Genomic DNA, 18595 nt, shown 5'->3' with positions numbered 1-18595 from the left:
ATGTCCATTATTAGTCTCTGTTGGTTCCCACGTTGCTCTTGGAAGGAGGTTGGTATTTACTGTGAGAAATACCAGAATTCTTGAGGTTCAGGCTCTGGTTATAGCTCTGAACTAAAACACAGATGTGTTGCCCAGCTTCGGGTTGTAATTGTCACTTGTCTAAGGGGCTATGCAAACCATACAGTGCTCCTCTAATGCACTGCCCTATTCTATGTTCATGAGGCTTCTGAAAAAAACAAAAGTAATCTGCATTGCAAAGAAGTGTAATGGTAATCATGCTTTTGTGCATCTTGGAGAGACTAGAATGACCTCAGAAGGATGTTGATCTAATTTTCTTCCTTAGATATATGAAGGAGCCTGGAGGGAAAGTTTCTAATCTCATATGGGAATTTAAGACCTACCATGTCTCCCTGAGCTCTTGCAGAACTGGTACATGGCATTTGTCAGCTGTATGAGTCTGGGCATCATGAAGCTGAGCCTGGCACCTGAAAGAGCTGGGATGAATTGCTCTCTGCTATAATGAAAGCTCACTGCACTTGGTTCTCTTGCTCCATGATGGTGCATGTGTTCAGGTTTGCCAACATTGAGCTGTAATCTTAGCAGCAGCAGTGTTGGGCAATGTCTGAGAAAATGCAGTAGGTTGTAACTAAGGGGACAAGAATTAAGCCCCAGGCTCAGTATCTCTGCTCACGAGATGGGTTTTGGTGATGTCTAGGGAGGAAGATCTCTAACTGGCATCCAAGTCAACAGAAGAAGACTTAAGTTTATAGTGTCTCCTCTTGCTGCTTTCTATGGAAGTTGGATAGGGGCTTCCTGGGAATCAGTTTTTACCTTGCAACACTGCTGCCTTACTCACAATGTTTACTGTGGCATTTCGTGCCTCTAACTGTCCCCTTCAACACCGTATTTCTAAGTCCTGCAGCCCAATCTTTGTTCCTTTTTGAACACCATGGATGTGTAGCTGCTGCTTCTGAGTAATCAACAAATGGGTAAGCCTGTTATCAGAGAAGAAAGAGCTACTGTTTATTACTTGAATATTGCTTTCCCTTAAGCAGGAATGTGACTACAGTTGCAAAACCTGGTTGTGGTCATACAAAGATCTGCAAGCTAGCCTGGGATGAGTAATTAGTAATGAATGCTGATGAGCTGAAAGATGATTAGTTTTACTTTACAAGTAACACCTGTGACTGAAATTCCAGAAGACTTCAGTTCTTGGATATGGCAGCCCTAAAAATCTGTGCGTGCATCACTGCCCAAGCAGAAAGTGAGTTCTCATCTTCCTGTTAGGTCAGGATTGATGGGAGGAATCGAGCAGGAGGGGACTGGAAATAATACATAAAGGCTCAGGTGAAAAAAAAGGGATGATTTTCTGGAAAGCAGGAATGGGGGAATTGCAATACTGAAAGGACTATTTGGGACAGTGTTGGTGATTTTATGTCCATGCATGTGCTGTGGCAAAAGTGACTCATGCTGGTGTAATGCTTGTGAAGGGAGTGGGAGAGAAGTGTTGAGACATGGTGAGGATCCATGTTAGGAAGAGGTCTGTCCTGGTTTGATGGGCCTGCATAAAAGCAAGTATTCTTGCTTGGCAAAAATGAGCAGGGAAATATTATCATAGAGTTGGGAGGTAATGCCTGTTGGGATGAATAGATAGGGTGAAGAAAAAAAAAAGTAAAATACTTTTGCCTTTTCTATGCCACAATTGCTGTCCCATCAATAAACAGAAAGGTGTAACTGCTAAAGCCTTAAAGCCTGCTTGGAATGTGAGAAACCACTTCAGAAGGGATAAGGTCTTAAGCTGCTTTATTTCCAGACATTGGCAGATTTCTTCATTAAACACAGGTACTGCTAGTCATTTGGACTACATTTGCTTAATGTAGGTGTCTTGTGGCACTACTTTAAGTATGTGAATTGCTTGTGGATACCAAAGAGCTGTGGGATCTGAGAAGTCCTGGTCTAGACACTTGCTTGGATTAGGATAGTGAAAGAGATAACTGGTCATGGGAGTAAGTCCTGTGGCAGACACTGACATAAAGCACTGCCCATAGGGCTGTTAAATGGGTAACAAACCAAGGCTGAAATTGTTATACTGGTGAGACACATGTGGCACAGGCAGCTCACAGGTTGCTGCTGGGTTTTGGCTTGTGTGGATGGGTGAGCATCTTTGGGCCCTGAATTGTGTTGCTTTTGAGACTGCTGTCAGGGGTGCCCCTTGTCTTCTGCTCTGAGGAAAACAAAGGAAGATAAAGCCAAACCACCAAAGGATATGGTTATTTATATGTTGTAAACTAGCCAAGGACAGGGGGGAAAAATAATAGCGCATACAGAATATGGGAGTTTGCACCAGGAAATCATGTATCTATTGTTGTAAGCTTAAGAAAATGTTTGACTAAGGGGCAAGGACTTAGAAAGGTCTGAGGAAGGCTGGATTTGGCAATCTATGAGCTAATTGTGCTAGAAGAAAGATTAATAGACTTAGAAAATCAGAGTTAGCCTCGAGAACAGAGTCCCAAGCTACCTGCATGGTCAATGATGTCCAAGGAACATGCACCAAGGCAGGGAGAGCCTGACTTGCCCACAGGGACAAGGCTTATTGCTGAAAAATAACTTCCTGCTTTAGGTGGAGCTGGGAAAATCATCTGTGCTGCAGCACATTGTCATTTAACAGGAATTGTACACCAGCACCACAAGTGAGTACAAGTAAAAAATTACAGCAAGCCCATGAAATGTTGAGACGGTGTGGGATGGATGTGGGAAGAAGTTGTCAATAATGGAAAGAAAGGTGTGACCCTAACATATTTGGTTTGGGTTGTTGTTTTTTTTTTTTTTTGAGGGGGGGGGGTGTGCTAGGGGAGGGGATATAAATCCTATCCTTTCAGGCACTTAAAAATGTAAATCCATCAGACCACATTCTCACTACGTTTCTGCAATTAAGAGGCTTACTCATAATGGGCAGATGTATTTGCATAAGGGGAAGATGTAGTTACCTGCTGGGTGACTGCAGAAAGAACTTGCAAAGGCATTTCTCCAGTAGACAGAAAAGCCTGGATTTGTTTTGATGGGCTGTCCCATCCAGGGCTGTACTCCACCCTCTTCACCCTTCAGGAGAAAAGAATACAAAGTGCTTGCAGGCAGTTTTTAGGAACTGCTTTTACATCACTCTTTTATTTTGCAGTTGAACTTGTAAGTCCAAGCAAACTTTGCAGCAGACAGCTCAGAGCAATTGCACTGAGGGAAGAGGCGGGGGAGGGGGGGGGGGGGAACTGAGGAAAAAGTGGTGGAGGCAAAAATCCCAGTGAAAATGTGAGTCAGATGCAGTTTTCTTAACAAGAAGGCAGGCACTTGCAAGTCTTTGCAGAGACTGTTGCCTAGGAAGCCTCTGGCTGTAAATGATGCCAGCAATGCAGGGCTCTTTCCTAAGTACTAGATTTTTTTTTATTATTATTTTTTAAGCTTGTTTTCCATATTTTTCACCACCAGTAGGCAGATAACATGAAGGCAGGTGAGGGTCTGAGGACACAGGTGTGCTACATAGCCCTGGAAGCTGTGCAAGGAGCCAGGTGCATTGCACCAGAATAAACAAGTCCCTGTTGCTGCTGGTGCCCAGGAGAGACATCCCGTGGGGCCAGGGGATGCTGTCTCTGGATGAGAATTGCTTCCCTGACTAAGAAGCACATGTGCAAGCACTAACTTAGCACAGCACAAGCTGAGTTTTGTTGGGTTGCTATGTTTAGAGGGTGGTTTATGCCTATGGCCACTGTATAATTATAATGATTATAAAATAGCCACCTCTTCAGTTTCTGCCTGCTGGCAGCTCTGAGGAAATGACCTAATTTGAACTGTCAGCGGTGAGGACCTTGAACCCTATCAAAAGTTGCTTTTAAATGAACCTAGAACATCTAGACAGTTGCCAGACTTCGCTGGCAATGATAAAAATAGGTTAGTGAGATTTTTCCACCACTGGACCCAGGCTGCCACATGCGTGGCTCCTACAGAATGAATCCACAAGGCAGCCATTCATGGCACATTGAATGCTTCTCTTCTCTAGCAGCACATTTCATGTTCAATAGATATTCAGGCTGTGGCTGAGAAGTGACCTTTTATGCCTTGTTCTTAGTGCTGGCATTTTGTCCCTTCCTTGCCACACACTGGAGCGCTGCGCTTCTGCTGCTCTGTCCTGCTAGCAAAGTTTCTTCCTTCAAAACATTAACGTGGCACGTCCTTCTGGATAAAAAATTTTTGCATCTCAAGATGTTGCTCTGTGGCTCTGTCTGAGGAGAGGCATGGGGGGAAGGGCAGCCAGGATAGTCACACCACAGGACAGGTTTTTCGGCTCTGCTGCAGGCTGCTCCTTCAGCTCACACAGGCACCACCTCTGCTCCTGGGAAGAGCAGGGAGCACTTGGCAGCCCTTTCCAAACCCATGGTCTCGCCTTATTTTGAGGTTTGTAATTAAAAGAATAGCTTTAAAGATCCTCGATCATAGAATGGTAAGGGTTGGAAGAGACCTCTGGAGATCGAGTCCAACCCCTCTGCCAAAGCAGGATCATCTGGGGCATTTGAGATGGAAACACATCCACAGATGGGTCTTGGAAGACTAGAGAAGGAAACTCCACAGCAGCTCTAGGCAGCCTGCTCCAATGTTCTGTCACAGAGTAAAAAAATGTTTTTCTTGATATTGAAGTGGAACTTCTATATTCCAGCTTATGTTCATTGCTTCTTGGCCCATCACAGGGAACCCCTTAAAAGAGGGTAGCACCTTTTTCTTGACACCTTTTTCTTGACACCAACCCTTCAGATATTTATAAACATTAATATCCCCTCTCAGCCTTCCATTCTCCAGGCTAAACAAACCCTGGTCTCTCAGCCTTTCCTCATATGACAGATGTTCCAGTCCCTTGATCATCCTCATAGCCCTCAACTGGACACTCTGGTATATGCATCTCTGTTCCCTCTTGAACTGGAGAGCCCCGAACTGGATACAGTACTCCAGATGTGGTCTCACTAGGGCAGAGTAGAGAGGGAGGAGAAAGTTCCTTGACCTCCTGGAGGGAGGGTGTTTGGTTGCCCTCACAGTCAAGATGCAGAGTGAGTTTCCAGGAGGGAGGCAGAGATCTCAGTATTTCAGGTTACATCCCACCATCAGGAATGCAAAAGGAGAGACAGGCCTAGTAATCAGCAAGTCGTAATTTGTGACTTGGTCTTCTTGCAGGCTATTTAGGGCATAGTGTAAACACAGACAGATATTAAAAGTGGTCGTGGGTGTTCAATAAAGGTTACTGCCTTGCTCCTCCTTGTATGGAACTAGTTACTCCTTTGTTGTACTCTGTGACTTTATTCTGTGTGCAAGTGAAGACAAAAATCTTTATTCTTCAGGCATGGCAGTGAGGTCTGTCTCTGTTTTCAGCTGGACTCCAGGCCCCTAAAGCCATGCAGCTCTGTTGTGTTGTGGGGAGGGTTGGCTGCTCCACAGCACCGTGGCTGCCTTTGCCAAGTGTGTGAGGAGGGAAAGGAGAGAAGGGAAAGGTTAATTCCAGATTAGCCACTACAGTGTTCCTTGTCTTGGTGTTAATAGTAGGGTGAATTTGGGGAAAGAAAAAAAATCGTATCACAAGGGTGAGATGGGACCCATACTCATGTTTTATCAGCCAAGATGAAGAATGTTGCTGCACTTCTGTGTCCAGTCAAACTCTTACCACAGCGATCGTTGCGTCTGTTTTGGATGATAAAATACCATGTTTGCAGCATGAGTCCTACGGACAGTTTCTCATCCTGCTTTACAGTACCAAGAGTCTACAACTCCCTAGGCACCCCTGCTTTTACAGAGCTGCTGCTCTGTGGAATGGGGAAACAGACCTCCAGCCATTAATATCACCATAACCACTAGATGAAGAAAATAATTTTCATTGTGTTTTTACTTTTCCTCCTTCTTAAAATTCTAGGAGTGATGAAAGCATGCAGCCTCTGTGTGGCACAGAAAGGGATTTGCCACCACCCCGCTCCCTCTCTTGCACAGAGAGTTCCTGCATGTGGCACACACCAAAAATGCTCTTGAAAAGAAAGAAAGGTGGTAAATTGTGTAAATAATTGGAAGAAGGGAAACTGAGTCAAGTCCCGTCCTCCTGTTGATGAAAATCATGCTTTAATGAGAAAGGTCTTTCCCTGTAGAAGCAGAAATATGCGACACAGCATGCTTTGATTTTCACACCAGAAGCTGTAAAAGTCTTCAAGATATAAGGGCAGTAAAGCTTAAAGATAATTAGGATCATAAAACCACAATTTTATGAACGGGGATAGAACCATAGTTCTATTTGGAAGGGATCTCAGGAGGTCTAATATCCTGTTCAAAGCAGGGTCAGACCAAGTTACTCAGGGCTTTACCTAATCTGATCGTGAAAGCTTCCAAGGATGGAAACTGCACAGCCACTTAAGGGAACCTGGTCCACAGCTTGGCTGGTGTTCTGGTGGGAAAGTGTTTCCTTATTTTGAACTTCTCCTGTTCCTACTTAAGCCTGTTGTCTCACCAGGCACCATGGTGAGGAGCCTGATTCTGCCTTTTTTAATCATCCTATGGGTATTGGAAAGCAGCTATGGCCCTGCCCCCTGCAAATCATCTCTTCAAGTTGAACAAGCCATGTCATGGGAGCATCTTCTCACAGGGAATATGCTTCATCCAGTATTGTCCATCTTTTTTGTCCTCCCCTGACATTGCTCCAGTTTCATAGAATGGCCAGGGTTGGAAGGGACCTTAGATACCATCTAGATCCAAACCCCCTGCAAGGGCAAGGACACCTTCCACTAGATCAGGTTGCTCAAGGTCCCATCCAACCTGTCAGTACCTTTTGGATACTGGGGGAATAGCAAAGCTGGCCACACAGTTTTGGAAGCAATCTAATGGATACTGAGAAGCTGGAGGTAATAGCTTCTCTTGCTCCACTGCTTTATGCTGCCCAGGGTGCTGTTTGCCTTTGTCATTGCTGGGGTACACTCCCAGATCATCTTGCTGGCCCTACTTTGGGGGGAAAAAGACCCCGATGGCTTTTCCATATAAGCTGCTGCCTGATGGTTCTCAGCCTCTATTGTGGCCATGGTGTTATTTCTTTCCAGATGCAGGGCTTTGCAGTTATCTACGTTGAATTTCATAAGGTCCCTGTTGGCCCATTCCTCCAGCCTACCTATCTCTGGATGACAGCCCTGATCTCAAGTGTGTGATCAGTCCCACTGCAAAAGTGAGGAGAATGGCTTCCAACGCCTCCTTGAGGCTATGGATGAAGATGTTAAGCAGGACAGTTCCCTGCAGATACCTGCAGTGCCCTACTTGAAATTGGCCTTCTGGAAACTTGGGCCAGTTGTGGACTACTTGCCAATCCATTTCTGACAGAAGTAAGTACACAAAACATAGATAAAATGCCTCAGTACTATTCTGGGAAAATCTTCCATGTAGGGCAGTCGCCTGGAAAAAAAGTCATCACAGCCATGGTTTTTATTCTGGGAAATGAAGCTGCAGGCTCTGCCTTTTGGTTCTCCCTTGGGAGGCTCTGGCCCACTGGTAGCCAAGGCTAAAAGAACTATACTTGATGAAAAGTAATAAACAGTTTCTTTGGTACTTTGAAGGTTGGTGAAGGATAGCGTGTCCATGCTCAAGGACTTTAAGGCAGAAAACAGAAACAAAACTGAAGGTGGAAACAGGGCAGGAAGCTGGGAAACCAGTAAACATGCCACTTGGAAAGTCATTCCCATCAAGGACTGATAATCCAGCATGCCAAGGTCCACTAGAAGGAGTAAGCATCTCCTCTTTTCCAGCGCCAGCCTGGCTCCACCCTTGACTTGACAATTAATAAGAGCCCTTTTTTTGCTGCCATCAATTCCCCTTCCTGAGCCTGTTCAGCGTATCTTGTGAGCTGCTTCCTCTGCTTTTTTAGCTGTGTGGGTGCAAGCTACTGCATCCCTTCCCAGCACAGGAAGCCCTTGGCTTACTGCTGATGGCATCTTGTTACACCATGAGAGAAGCTTCCCTCCCTCTGCCTTGCTGGCAAAGGTCCCATCTTATTCCTGGGGAGGATTTTTATTAAAAATGTTCAGGTTTTCTTTCTATACATATTTTGTTTATAATGCATGTAACTTTTACCTGTAAAATTCGCCCTGCAGCTGGTAATAGCTATTCTTTCACTCTTTGTGTGACTGGATCCTGTTATCAGTGCTTTATCATTGACAGAGTTCAAGTGTCTGGGCTTTTGTGCCTCCTGCCTCAAGCTGAATGTTGGCTGTTTTTTTTTTATATGAACTGAAGTATCAGCAAACAGAGTTGAGGGTTTTTTCAATTTTATTGCCAACAATGAGCTTAGTGGAAAAAAATGTTGTTTTGCTAATGTTTTTTCTTTTGTTTAAAAAAAAATCCCAAAAATATCCAGCAACCATATAGCTGAAATACAGCTGCTGTCTGGGAGGCTGTGCCTGAAAGTCACAGTTGGCTTCTGCATTTTGTTAGAGATGCGCCTATGGCTTTTTAGTAAAGACAACAGCACCAAAGTGTAGGCTTCTGGGAGAGTCCTTCATCTGTATAGTTCTGCTAGACCTGGAGCTGAAGCCACCAAAGGGCACCTAAGCATGTCCCAAGGACTAGCAGTGCAAAGCTCAAAAACTTTGCCTACACTTAGCCACACATACACTTAAAATCTTCAGGTAATCATCAAGTAATCACTTTCCTCAGAACAAGAGGTGTGCCTTAATGCAAGCCAAATTTTCTCAGCCTGGTCAGAGCTGAATTGGGTGGTTGCCCAAGGCTGTCCCCTCAGGAGGAGATGGCCTCAGCTGCCTCCCTGGGAAGGTTTCTCCTGTGTGGGAAGGCTTCTCCAAGAAGATAGAAGGTTTCCTCTATCTGTGACACACCTGGAGGATGGAGCATGGTGTAAATACTCCAGAGGCAAATTTTCTCAAGGACAAAGCAGAAGGGCCTTTTTAAACAACAGGCTCCCTCAGGAGGCCAGGGAATGCATCCTGCATGCCCCTCTCCCTAGAGGAGTGCTCTAACTACTACCCCATGTGTTACTGGTTGGGCATGGGGTATAGGTGACCTGGTCTTCTCAGCCCTCTTGAGGCTCAGGTTCACCCAGATCCAAAGCACAGCTCTACCATCAGCTTTGTGCAAATGGAACACACATTATTGTGGAGGAAAACCTGATGAGCTAAAACCTGAAAGCATCAGACCTGCCACAGCCCAGCCTGGAGCAGCCAGGCTACTGAAACATGTCCTGAGGTACCACTCTTTCAGGCACGCCTACAAATAGCTTTCTGCTCCCATTTACTGCTGCTGGCAGGACAACACCCTGTGAATTTTTTTGTTTCCTTCAGCTTCCCCTAGTCTCTTCCCCTGCCACCCCCGGGCATTGCAATGAAACACAAAAAGAATGTCTCTAGAGAGACTTAGAGTAACGCTTGCTCTCTGTAGGAGGAGTGTGGGAACACAAGGCTGCAAGTGAAGAAACCATGAAGGGCAATCTGAGTCAGTGGTTAACCTGCATCAGCCTCCCCCACTGCTCCCAGCCTTTCCTGCCTGGGAGTCTCTCAGTGTCCAGGCACTGCTCTGGGCTCCTTCAGAGCTAGGGGCATTGTCCTGGTTTTGGAAGCAGGAGGACCACAGGGTTGGCTCCTGTGAGAAGCTGCTGGAAGCTCCCCTGGTTCCAATTCTGGCCCCACATCTGCCTGAGGCCAAGCAGATATGGGAAGCTGGATGGGCTTCTGTGAAAAATATTCATGGAAGGGGAAACGAAACTGCAAAATATAGAAAAGAGACCTAAGGAGGAGAGGAAGAGGTGAGAGCAAGCAATACCAGAGAAAAGATACTGAGGCCAGTGAAGAAGAAGAGGGAAAGGTGCCCAAGCAAAGATTTTGCCGCAGCCCATGGTGAGATGGCTGCTGTCCCCTTGCAGCCTATGGAGGAGCACGGTGGAGTTGTCCCTGAAGGGTAAATGTGGATTTGGAGCCCCTGAAGTGTTTCAGGTGAGCTGACATGGAGCTGCAGCCTGTGCAGGATCACAGGGAGGGGCAGATGTGGATCTGCAGCCATGGAAGACCCCGTACCAGGGGAGGTGACTGCTCCCGCAGCCGCCGTGACTCTGTGTGCAGCCCGGGCTGGAGCAGCTCCTGAGGGACTGCGCCTGTGGGAGGGACTCATGTCCCAGGGGTTCCTGAAGGACTCTCCCATGAGAGGGACCCCGCGTTGAAGTGGGGGAAGAACGTAAGTAGTCCTCACCCTGCGAAGGAAGGAGCAGCAGAAACAGCGTGTGGGGAACTGACCCTGAACCCCCCCTGCCCCTCCCTGTGCCCTGAGGGGGAGGCAGCAGGGAAGTGACCAGGGCCTGGAGAGAACGGAGGGGTCAGGGGGAGAACGTCTTAAGATCTGGCCATGTCTTTTCTTTCTCCTTGCAGATTAAATTAGTTTTGGGTTTTTTCTTCCCAAATTGACCCTGTCTGCTTTTTGCCTGTTCCAGTAACTTAGGAATGAAAACCTCCCTGTCCATGTCTCAGTTAATGAGCCTCTGGGTGGATTTTCTCCTTCGTCCCCAGGTGAGGGTGGGAGATGAGCAAGTGGAGGCCCGGTTGGTACCAGCTGAGCCTAAACTGTGACATCCATCCAAGGAGAAAGGCTTTTGGATTCTTACTGGTATCCCAGGTGCCTGACTATGCATCTCAAGAGGTGCATTTTCGGTGTAAACCCTACTGATCTGGTTTTGTATGCCCTGGTAGACAGCCTTGAAGTTCTATCTCTAGTCAGCCCTCCTTGTTAACTGTTTCATGTTAATTCTCTCAGCTTGATACTAAATACTCCACAGCAGACTTGACAGGATCACACTGTAAAACTCGGGGGTGTTGCCAAGTTCTTGTAGAAACTGCCCATGATACCACAGCAAAACGTGCCAGGTGATGCAGGAACGTCTCGCAGGGCTGCAGCTATGACAGGAGGTCTTCTCATGCCCACACCTTCATTGCTGTCCTGGTGTTGCAATACACAGGACAGCTTGATGCTCAGTGAGATGTGTGACTTTGCAGCTCAGTGGCTGTAGCCCTTCGTGGAGCTGGGAGAAAAGAGAGAGCAGTTCCAAGAGCATTCGTGCATTTTACACAATGACCTCTTTTATAAGGAAATACTTAGTACAGCTGGGCCTCTGCATCCCCAGGATGGTACAGGGAGTGTTCTGCTCCTTCCTTTGGGACCTCTTTGATTTTCCTCGTTTTGTTTCAACAGAAAAATGAAAAATCCCAGAGTAGCCAGTGACCTCTTTCTTTCTGCCAATCCTCAAAGCAACCAGGCAGTAACAGAGCTGGAAGCACTTCTCCAAAATCCTGTGGGAGAGCCCCAGCCACAGGACCCCTAAATGGATGAGTAGGGACTGAGGACACCATATTCTCTTTCCACCCTCACTCCCCTTTCCAGCATCATTTTAAAAGAAGGCAATAAAACCATTCCCAGTGTTTGTTACAAGTAGCATCGAGAGCTTCCCCCAGGTGTGTGACAAACAAGGCTGCATCTGGAGGAATGAAGTTGAAAAGTACAGGAAGGGAGAAAAACTAGGGATGGAGGAAAGGCATCAGAAACAGAGTGGGGAAAGCAGATGCACAGCACAGGTATACAAAGATGAGCAAGTTCAACAAGATGTGGGTAATGACAGCAACAGATAATATCTGGGAGAAAATGTAATGGTAGGGGTGTACAGGAGATCAGACTAAGAGATATAAAATCCTCTTCTAGCTTCAACACTGGCACTACAAAAGGGTCCATCACCTGGCTTTTTGGCTCAACTGATGAAATCAAAGCATCCAACCTTCTGACAATCATTATGTGTCAGTTTGACCCTGTATGGACTGTCGCTTTTGTCATGTATTTAGAAAAAAAAGTCAACTAAAACCAAACCAAACTAAACAAGCACACAAAAACCCCAACCTACCCACCCCCCCGAAAAAACCCAAAAAAACCAACCAAAATCAACAAACAGCAAACAAATAAACAAACACGAGCAGAGAATACATGCCATTAAGACTGATATGAAAAGCATGGAGGAAATTTCTAATTAACATACACATTGTGATATATATCTGCAGGATCTGTGCTTCTTTTTTGGCAGATTTGAGGTGCTAATGACCTAATCAAGGTGCTCAAGGAAGAGAAAGAATGGTCTTATGATGGAGATAGACTGATGTTGCCCTGCTTCAGGCCCAAAGTGATGTGGGGCACTTTGGTCTTGCTGTATTCCTCGTTTTCTGAGTGTAGTAGGTAAAGTGCTTTTAGTTTTGCTGGGATGCTGGGCCCCCACGACAGCACCTGAAGTCTGTAAGATAAAACATTTCACCTCCTGGAGAATTATGCCTCTATTTTCTCAGTCCATTGCCAGTATGTATTTTTGAACTTAAACATTTTTGTGCATGACTTCCCAAGCTGTAAAGTGAGGATGAAGAAGAGAATTGTAATAATGCTCCCTATTCCTGCAGGGTGTTAATATGAATACTTGAATGTCTGTGGGACACCGACAAACAGTATTGATGAGCATCATGAAAATGTCCCATGGAAATTATTAACTGTTCAGTGAAGAATTAAGATTACATGAAGTACAGCCTCAGTAGCCTCGGTCACTCACTCGCTGAAAAGGCTAAAAAATATCCAAATTACTACCTACCTACTCACTGTCTGAGACAGAGGTTCTGCGCTAAAAATAGTCTTGAGTTACAAGGTCACCTATTATAATGCACAGGCACAAAAGAGGCTGCCTGAAATTCACAGCAGCATTTCTTAATTTTTTAATGCTCATCTCTATTAATTGACATAATTTTTCTGCATTTTTGAGGTGAAATATTTGCCCTCTTTAAAGTGCTGTTCTACCCTTTAAAACGTGACCATGCAAGCCCCTGTTATTGCTGCCCGTCACTGGCTGCACTTTACACTGGCTACACTCTGTGTAAAGTCTCCAAGTTGGTTTTCTTTGCTGCCTGCTGGCTCTGTTCTGAGCAGGGTATTTTCCATCCTGTGTGTAATTGCCAGTTTAAAAAAAAATCCTAGAGCGTTCCACACGTGCCTCTGCACCCCTCCAGATAAAGCTCCGTGCTTTACGTTAGTAAAACTATGTTGTGGCTAATTTTGTGCAAATGCCTTTGAGGCCAAAAGGTGCTCCTGAACCAGAAACTTAATTTAGTTGATATGTGGGCTCAGGGCACCTTAGAAATTTTTCCCCTGCCTAGGCTGGGTTTTGCAGATCCAATAGGTTAGACAGAAGCAGTTCTTATTTGAGTATTTTATTTGGCAGCATCACATTTATACAGTCACTTTTTAGTGCAGAACAAGTCCCCTCTCCTCCTCTTTATTTTTTTTTTCTTTTTTTTTTCTTTTTCCTTTTCTCCTTTCTTTTTATTTTTCTTTTTTCTTTTTATTTTTTTTCTTTTTTCTTTTAATTTTTTCTTTCTGTTCTTCCAGTCCCTCAGCCTGAGCTTCACAAAAAGGGAAGGCGTTGGTCTAGACCACGTCCAGCACACTCATTCACCCAGAGCTTTGCTGGCAGGAGGAGCCTTGCCCACCAGACTGGAACCCACTCAGGCTCCAGAGCAAATGCTCCTAAAAACAGCTTTCACTAAAGCCAAGCCTGCTGAATAGGCCATTGCCAAAAGCAGCAAAAGAATGCTTTAAACCCCCGTAGGACCTCTGTCTCCTGCTTTTCACAGACGCGGTCACCTTCCTCTCGCAATGCCAGTGATGCTGCTGGAGTCTCTGTTTTATCATAGCCAAGCATCCTCTGGCAGAAGAAGGATTTTGCTCTTTCCCACAGAGTCTTCTCCTACAGCTCCAGGCTGAGCGCCACGTCCACCCGATCGGGCCGGCTCAGGCTTGGCGTAGAAACTATTTAATTTTGTAGGGACTTCAGTCAGAGAGGAATTAAGCCCATTTCTCACCGCACTCCTGGTTTGTAGCCACCTGCGACGGGACACAGCTGGGCTTGCACAGCTCTAACATAACCACGGAGCTCCCCACCAGCCTTTCCCCCTTGCCCACACAGCATCCCCTCCCGCTGCCCACTTCTACCTCCTCTGTGTATCCTCCCACTTCAGCCGCTCTTTTGCACCTTTATTTAGTTGTTTTGTAACCACGGTAGACGCATATTCCTGCAAACATTCCTCACTCTTCCTCCCTCCCCCCCCATGCAGGGGCTTTCCTGTGGGAGCAGCGCAGCCTCCCTCCCCTATGGGGAGTCAGGGAGATGGGGATTCCCTTTCCATTTCCTCCCTTTGTGTACACAAATTTTAAAACTGCGTTTGAAATCAGCCGAATGACTCAGAAAAGCAGCTCTGGCAGGGTGGGGAGCCTAGTCTGTGAGAAAAAAAAAAAAAAAAAAGGCAGTGACTTTTACTTCACGATACATTGGCTGCTATTCAGTCATCTGTATACAAAGGGCTTTTCTTCTGAGCCATCAACTAAATGAATCAGCAGAGAGCGTGCCTCCAGATGCGTCGGGCAGTGTTTCTCTGGAGTCACATCTCCCCTTACCCTCCAAGGGCTGGACAGGCGTGTATTCTTCTGCCGCTGCAGGAACATCAAGCAAACAGGAAGGTGCTTTTCGAAGTGGAAGCTCGCTGTAAAAATAAACCATGACTCTTCTGCAGAGAACAGCAAACAAACGTTATGGGAAATATTTTCAGCCTTTGTTGTTGCGAACGGAGGGAGTGTAAACAACCCAGCCGGCAAAACCGGTTGCCACCGTGTGTGGGATGATGGGGAGCAGCAGCCTGGAGCTTCCCCACACGCCAGCTCCCCTTTGTGCAGCCCCAAAGCTGCAACAGCAGCAGCTATGCAATTTGTCACCTTCCACAGGGTATTCCTGGTGCTGCAGTGATGAGAGGCCATCAGCTCTAGGGCACCCTGGTGAAGCTCCTGGTGACAGCCGCTTGAGCTCCCCGGAGTGGTGCTCCAGTTACCCCACCACCTCCACTTTGGACCCCGGAGCTTGGACTCAGGGTGGGGACCCCCTCTCTCAGTAAGGGTCTCAGAGTGAGCTTTATTTCTCTTCCTTCTTTCCCAACAGAGGCTCAAGTTAAGCAGGTGCCCACAAGCTTACAGGAAGGGCTCCTGTGGCATCATTACAGTTCCAGGCAGACCGAAGCGCTCCTCAGCAAAACACAAGTTTGACCTCCCAGGATGGGTGTGTTATGTCTTGGCATGCTGATCCCAGAATGAAAACCCAAAGGAGAGATTTAAAAAAGGTGCTTGGCAGCCTCCTGGCTCCCCCTCACCCCTCTGTCAGCACAGACTGCTGGGTAGCCCACAGGCCACTCGTGGAATGAAAGCTGCAGGGGCACAGCCAGAGGAGATGCCAGGCAGCAGGGATGTTGCATGGGTGCAACACATTTATAACTCACCAGAGTTGTTTTTGCTCAGGATTCCCATCACCACCAGAACACAATCACAAACATGCCTTTTTACAGCTGTTTTTCCTCCTTCTCTTATTATTCTTTCCACTTGGTGCTCTCTTTTTTTTTTCTACCCTTCCTCCACCACCGTTTCTGCACTCCTCAGAGATTACCAGGAGCTCAAAACAAGAGGCCCTCACCACTCCTGATTACCACAGATCAGGATGTTTTGATTGTACACTGCTATCTGGAGCCCTGTGTGGCACAAGGAAGAGCCTGGGCAAAAATGGAAGGTGTTGAGCCTTTGCCCAGGCAGGCAGGCAGGCAGGTGGGATGTCCTGCAGGAGCATGCAGGACTGCCTGGCCTGCAAGTAAGAAAAACCAAAACAAAATAAACCAAACCAATCAAACAAATAAACAAAACCCACAAAAAAAAAACAATACAAACAAACAAAAAACCCCACCAAAACAAAACAGATGACCCACCACACAAGCAGCAGTTGAAAAGAATAGTAATTGAAAAGAATAGTAATTGAAAAGAATAGTTGAAAAGTGTTCAGGGGCTGGACTTGATGATCTCTGAGGTCCCTTCCAACCCAGCCAATTCTATGATTCTGTGATTCTCTGTTAAAGAAAAGGGAGAAAGGCAAGGAGGAAATAATCTCCTCAGACAAAAAGAAAGGGAGATTAGTTCCCCTCTCTAAAAATCTACAGGGAGGCTTGTGCCTCAGCCCCTCCAGCACAACAAGGAGTGAGGCCCTCTTGGCCTCAAACCCAGATGGCAAGGTGGACCCAAGAGGTATACTTTGCAGGTAAAACAGGCTGCAGCTTTCTCTCTTGCTCACATTTTGATCAAAATTCCTGAAAAGAAAACAAAGGAGGAACCTCCCCCCTTGTTCTAGGTACTGTAAAAATATATAGTGAGCAGAGGACATGAGAAGTAACCCAAGGGGATGGCTTATATCCCTTTACATAACTGGAACCTCTGAGCTCCTGGCTATTTACAGCTGCCCTGCCATAGTATCAAACACTTTTTCACAGTTCATTTCTCCAGCAACAACCCTCAGCAGGCTTCTATCACAATCCTGCTCCCTGTGAAGCTTGGCTTAATGTTCAAAGTTTACCAATCCTTGTCTGATGGGATCACAGACAAGATGCCCACAAACAGATGTGGGCATGAGGGACAAGAGAAGACAAAACAATGCATCCCTGAGTCCTTCAGTGGTGGTTTTGATGGCTTGTACTGTGCAGTCTCACTCAGCTGGCAGATTTATCATCAGTGCTGAAGGTGTGATTATCATTAAGCTAAATGAGCTATCACAGGTGTTTCCATGCTTGTCAGCATTTAGCTATGAAGATGCATGGCACTGTGAGAAAATGGATTTGATTTTTTTTTTTTTTTTTTTTTTTTTTTTTTTTTTGTAACATATTGTTTTTGAGCATAGTACAGCAATATGAAGAAAAATCAGAATTTGCCATTTAGCAACCAATTATTTTCTCATGCTGCCTGTATCAGTCTTCATAATAAGAAATGCAAAAACTACCTTGGGAATTTCAACTGGTAAACTGAATAAATGTTAATACTTCCTAGTCTATCCCACTTTACAGAAACTAAGAAGTCTATAAGAAAACATTTTATCTTTTTTAAGTCAGAGAGGAATTAAAACAGAAGAGCTAGTGCATGAGGTCTTATGTGCTCTCACCACATTAAGCAGAACTTTTTTGTAGAAAATGCCTACTTGCTGACTAAGACACACAGAAAAAAGCCTAATATGCCAAATTGACCTGTTTATACATGAGCTATTGAGATGTAGTAGAAGGGTAACAATTTAATTATGCTAAAATAGGCAATACAGATAATATACGTGTGTATGTGAGTGTATACAATTCCCAACTGAATAGTCACACTTTGGGTAACCAGACAAAACCTTCACATCACTTGCTTCCTGTGGAAACATGATTGCTACAATGTCCTCACTCTCATTTCCAGTTTGATAACAATGGTGCTGATTTAGTTCAGTAAAAATACAAATAATTGGGTTTTCCACCCTGTAAAACCCCTTCATTAATTAAGAAAAAAACACAGTAATACTTGATAACACACACAGCTATAGCCATTTGCACTGTGCCTGGCTCACTGCAATACTCTTCCTGCTTGGCTTGGTGCTTCCAGTTAAAATTATGATACAGAGGCAAAGCAATTCTTAATTTTGAAAGAGGAGATGCCATAGTGAGAAGCCCATGGTGTTTTCAATTTTGATCTTGCCACCCTAACACAGCCCTGCTTAGACTTAATGTGCAAAGGAAATACCTTAAAAAAGCACAAAAGAGGTCCAGACCCAAAGTGCCTTTGCAACATATACCTAATTCCACTAAAAGTAACTTGTGACAGGAAGAATGGTGCAAGGAGATCCAGGAGTGATGAGTGTGCATTGCAGGTGTAACAGAGAGTTGTGCAAGCACAACTATGCAACCCTCTTCACCTTGGTGGGTGGCCTGGCACATAGTCAAGGACTCTTGCGGCTTCTGCCAGTGGCAGCACCAGGCAAGGAAAAAAAAAAAAAAAAAAAATTTGTGCACCTGTGGAGTAAAGTAACCTTGGTTTAGCTCCAGCAAAGTCACAGGAACCACAGAAGAGATGATCCTATCCATCTGTGTACTCTAAGGCACTTTCCCCCAACTGGTAACTGTGATATGAAAGAAAGCTCAGTTCAAAACTTCAAGCCAAATGAGATCTGGCAAGTTAGTTAAAGATACAAGCATGGAGATGAACCACATCATTCCACTCAAACCATTCCTGGAGAAGCCAGGAATTTTATCCAAGATTTTATTTTGGATAATTTTATCCAAGAGCTTGAATACAAAAGATTTTCCATTTCAAAACTTTCACTGTGCTCCTTCTATCTCCGAAGTTTCTGAGAGCATAGCACCCATCCCTAAGTGACCCTGAGTGTCCAAATGACATTTTTATGCAAAATGTCACAGGTGGAATATACAAGTTTGCTGCATGACTCTGCCACCAGACAACATCCAAAAGACATATTTCTGAAAATACAAGTCTCTCAAAAACCACCCCAAATTATATTTTTTTTTTTCTTTACTGCTAGAGAAGGGGCAGGTAGTGGTAGATAATCTGGCATTCCATTGTTATTATTCTCTTCATCTCCTGGTAGGGTTGTTTTTGAATCCTGGCAAAATACATATCCAGC

At 45.3% G+C, this 18595-nt stretch overlaps 1 long non-coding RNA gene across 1 annotated transcript in view; it reads right to left on the bottom strand.

Annotated features, from left to right (window-relative positions):
* Nucleotides 1–18595, bottom strand: part of LOC139791316 (uncharacterized) — a 61635-nt gene that overhangs the window by 3598 nt on the left and 39442 nt on the right. The gene's annotated exons all lie outside the window — the stretch shown is intronic.

The sequence above is a fragment of the Heliangelus exortis genome, chromosome 1 (genome assembly GCF_036169615.1).
Source record: "Heliangelus exortis chromosome 1, bHelExo1.hap1, whole genome shotgun sequence".
Classification (NCBI taxonomy): domain Eukaryota; kingdom Metazoa; phylum Chordata; class Aves; order Apodiformes; family Trochilidae; genus Heliangelus; species Heliangelus exortis.
Note: the sequence above shows the minus strand (reverse complement) of the source record. Positions and strands in the feature narration are given on the sequence as shown.